Raw genomic sequence first — 4,984 nt, forward strand, 5'->3', positions numbered from 1 at the left:
TTGAATATATCAAATGGCGTAGGAGGTATGTATCCTGAACGAGCATATAAAATAATGCATGAGGTATGTATCCCGATGAAATATCAAAGGAACAATCACGCGGCATAACATCATGAGATATCACGCTCAAAGTATAGTCGAACATCCAAGTAATCTGACTAAACATGGATCGATGGTAAAACCGATACATAAAACCAATACAACATGCCATTCGACATGGCAGACAAAACCAACCAAAGCAGTCAGAACCATCAAATGGGGTTAGATATCAGAAAGGTCTAACCACAAGAGTGCTTCTACATCAGCACTAGTGAAGCAACTTTCGCTGAGGATCCATGGATCAGACGTGAGACTAATACAACATGGTACTCGACATGGCGGACATAAACAACCAGATCAATCGAGAATATCAATGGGGTCACATGACCTAGGACGGTCTAACCCCTAAGGGTGCTCCAAATGAACTAGCGAGGAAATGCTCATTGGGGATTCTCCCATCACTTAGCAAAGTAGTTTTGCTGGAGAAACATCAAATATTCTGGCGTAAACATGGACCAGCTGAGAGACTGATATAACATGTTAGTCAATGGGCAGACTAAACCAACCAAACCAATCAAAATATCATCGAGGTGGACTCAAATGTCCAAATGTAGGGTGATTTAAGCTAGCACTAGCGAAGTAAGTCTCGCTAAAAGGTCCCTCAGAACTAAAGAAATAGCTATAGTAGGGGAGAACTCAACAGATATTTCCAACAAGAACTGACTAAGACAATTCTCATCGGGAAAAATACCGGGGCAAACGTCAGGCATCAAAAGTGGCTCTGACGAAGGACATAGATCAGACAGATAACAAACAAATTCCAGAACCGGTACAACATGTCGCTCTGACAAGGTAATGAAAATTGACCGGTTCATAATTATCAAAGAGGGTGGATGAATAGAAAATACCAACCCTATATATGATACTGCTACCAGAGATTTGGTGGAATGAATTCCGCTAGGGAATTGCTGCAGTATCTAAGAATGGTTGGCACAAGGGTATGTTGCCCTCAGACTAACTCAAAAACATCCCTCAAAGGGGAAAACACCACACTCATTTGAATTTAGTGAGAAACTCTAATTCGGACCCACACGGGGTGCTCAACCGATAGAGGTGGCGAGGAATAGAGCATAGCTTCCCGCACAAAAAGGTATCAATCAAACTTGACCTCGGACAATGGAGACACATGAGAAAGGTTGGACAAAATAGAGTGTACCAACCAAATAGTTTTTAGCCATAAGGCAAAAACCAAAACATATTCCGTAAGAGGGAATGCACCACGCTCATCTGAAGTGAGCGGGACGAGCATATCCGTATAAAGGTGCTGGGTTCGGACCCTATGTAGAAAATGTAATCAGAAATAATCAAAACCGAATGCTAGGAAAGGGCATGGCTTTCTTGCATAAGGCAAATATCAATCCAAATTGACTTCCATCAATAGATATATTGCAAAGGGTTAGTTAGGCAAGATATGCTAACGAGGGAATGCCTAGTCATGAAACTAAGCTCAGATCCTCTAAAAAGAGGGTATCTTTCACTCTCATTTAGAGTGAGTGGGGAAAAAACGTATCTACCACACTCATTTATAATGGGCAGGACATGCTCGTTCAGACCAGCTCGAAGCGAGGAATTGTAGAAAAAAAGATAAGAGAAGTACTTAACTTTTCTTACACTGATTATTGGTTGCGCCAGGTATAAGCCGCCCGTAGGACTTCCACTTTGCCTGTGTGGCAGTTTAGAAATCAATTTTAAGAGATGTTCAAGACCTCTCTTACGTGCAATAACACACACAAAAGGGTGGGTGTACGATATGTCGTACCACATGCCCCACTAAGAAGACTAGTCAACCTCCAAAGGAAGGACTGTCGGACCCAGAGGGTCAAAGCATAAAGCGTAGAAAAAGGTGAATGTATGATATGTTGTACAACATGACTACAGAGATACTTAGAGTCTTCCATGCCATTCATATATATATATATTTGGCATATATATATTTTTTAATCTCTGGCTTAAGTTGTTATCAGAAATGATCTGGTGTGACATACCAAATCGAATTATCAAAGAGTGTGGACGATTAGAACATACCAACCCTATATATGGTACTGCTATCCTATATATGGTACTGCTACTTCCGCTGGGGAAATACCACAGTATCCAAGAATGATTGGTAATACCACAATATCCAAGAATGGTTGGTAAAAAAGTAACTTTTCAACCACAAGGGTATGTAGCTCTCAGGCTAACCCAGAAAACATCCCTCTAAGGGGGAAACACCACACTCATTTGAAGTAAGTGGGAAACTCTAATTTGGACCCATACGGGGTGCTCAACCAAATAAGGGTGTCAAGGAAAGAGACACAACTTTCCCGCACAAAAGAGGTATCGATCAAACTTGACCTCAGTCAGTCAAGATACGTATGAAGGGATGGGCAAAATAGAGTGTACCAACCAACTGGTGTCTAGCCAAGCAGAAACTAAAACATATCCCACAAAAGGGAATACCTCGCACTCATCTAAAGCGAGCAAAACCAGCATATCCGTAGAAAGGTGCTCAGTTCGGACCCTATGTAGAATGGGTAAACGAATAAGAATGCTAGGAAAGGGCATGACTTTCCTGCAATAAGGCAAATATCAATCAAAATTGACTTCCGTCAATTGAAAAAGGTTAGCTAGGCATCATTTGCTAACCATGGAATTCTTAGTTATAAATCTAAGCTTTGATCTTCTAAAATGAGGGCATCTTCTATCAATCTTCTAAAAATATGGTATCTTCCAATCTCATTTATGATGAGTGGAACAAACGTATCTACCACACTCATTTACCATGCTCATTTATGATGGGTGGAACACGATCATTCGGATATGCTCGAAGCGAGGGACCAAAAAGAGAGGATAAGAGAAGTACTTGGCTTCTTTTACACTGATTACTGGTTGCGCCAGGTATAAGCGGCCCGTAGGACTTTCACTTTGAGGCATGTTTAACAATTCAAAAATCAGTTTTAAGAGATGCTCAAGACTTCTCTTACGTACAATGAAGCACTAGAAAAGGTGGGTATACGATATGTCGTACAACATGTCCACAAAGAAGGCTAGTCGACTTCCAAAGGAAAGACTACCGGGACCCTAGGGTCAACGCATGAAGAGTAAAAAGTGGTGGGCAGAATCTTAGCTCGAAAAGCAAGTCAACTTTCAAAGGAAGGACCTTCGGACCCATAGGGTTGACACATAAAGTGTAGAAGAAGGTGGGTGTACTCTATGTTGTACAACATGCCCACGGAGCTACTGAGAGCCTTTCATGTCATGCATATTTTTTATTGGCATATATTTTTTTTTTATCTCCTACATAAGTTGTTATTAAGAATGATCTGATGTAACATACCAAATCGAATTGGTATGAGAAGCTTTCTTGTAGGCATCTCATATTCATGACTAGCTATACAATGCAAAATATAATGTTTGCAAAATATAATGTCTGTAGGATTTTCCTTAAGTACTCTTCCCTAACCCCTTTCCTTTAATTCTTTTCACCCTCTTTTCACCCTTAGCCTAAACCCTTAGCCTAATAGGCCTCGTCATTCGTATCCGAGTGTCAAGGAAATATTTTCATTTTGGAGAGATCTTTAAATCCATTGCTGATTTATGAGTCATCCTAATATCACTTAACAATTCTCTGAACCTCAATATTCTAAGGATCTTATCAGGAAAATTTTGAAATAAAAAAGTTCTTTATATCGAAACTTTTGATTTCCCGCTCACCTCAAGCTTCTTCTCAGGAGTGTTGGCCAAATTTCACTTTTTAAGGCCTTTTTGCACTTTTTTTTTATTTTTCCTGAGAATTACTATATCTGGTAGAGCTTCTTTTGTAATAAAGTAGTTTATTTTGACTCAAAATTCTCCTGAATAAGATTCTTAAAATTTCGTGATCCATTACTTGTTATGTTTCACTTGGTCTAGCTGAATGGAAAAGTAAGAGATCTAAATAGTCTCTGAAACTACTAACATCTCAATGACACCCATCTAGTCATTCTGAGGTGCTCTCAGGACTTAGGTGAAACTTCATTAAAGTAAGGATTCGGTCATCGTGACTTAGTTCGAATCCACCAAACCATGAGGATTTGCAAATCCTAAGAAGGTGCATATATGATCTGGTCTAAGTTTATCCTCAGGATATATCCTAGATTCAACCTCAAGAATTATGAAAGGCAAACCTAAGACAAGATTGACTAGGGGTGCAATTCCTTTTGGAACCATCTCAACGACCTCCAAAAATTGGAGTCGGAGCATCAAGAGACGCAGAAATATCTTGGTCATATAAGTAGGGCCTAACCAGTAATGTTGGATATCGAAGTATCCCAATGAGTCATGGACTGATTTATAGAGGCTATGAGTCTAATCAGTTCAACATGAATATCAGCAAGGTGATAAATATTAACCAAGTCAAACAAAATATATCCATGAGGTTGGATATGGGAGATGGATCAATCTCGCAATGATTCTTTCACACCAAGAACAAACTAGAAAATCAATAAGGTTCTTAAAACGATGAGGCACCATATCATAGTCAGGTTCAAGGCAGACTAACTAAATTAAATGCTAGACATGTAGAATGGTCTTAGCTACAAAATGCTCTCATCAAGAGCCTAGCCAAAAGGCAAACATGCTCAAATCGAATGAAACACTCTCAAATAATCTGGGAGATGTGCATCCCAGGTAAACATGGATCAATCAAGACTAACAAGGTGGTCTAATCGATACAACATGTCATCAACAAATAGGTTTCGGGGCATCCCCCGATTGTAGTATAGAGCATCCATACTAGTCTTGCATAATGGGTGAAAAGAGGTAGGATAAAGCACTCTTCAAAGCAAAGGAAAGTAAACCCCTCACCGTCAAATGTAGAAAGTCATTCTACATGCAGCGTCGGGATATCAAGAGGCGTGGTGGC

The sequence above is a fragment of the Phalaenopsis equestris genome, unplaced genomic scaffold, assembly GCF_001263595.1.
Source record: "Phalaenopsis equestris unplaced genomic scaffold, ASM126359v1 Scaffold208704, whole genome shotgun sequence".
Classification (NCBI taxonomy): Eukaryota; Viridiplantae; Streptophyta; class Magnoliopsida; order Asparagales; family Orchidaceae; genus Phalaenopsis; species Phalaenopsis equestris.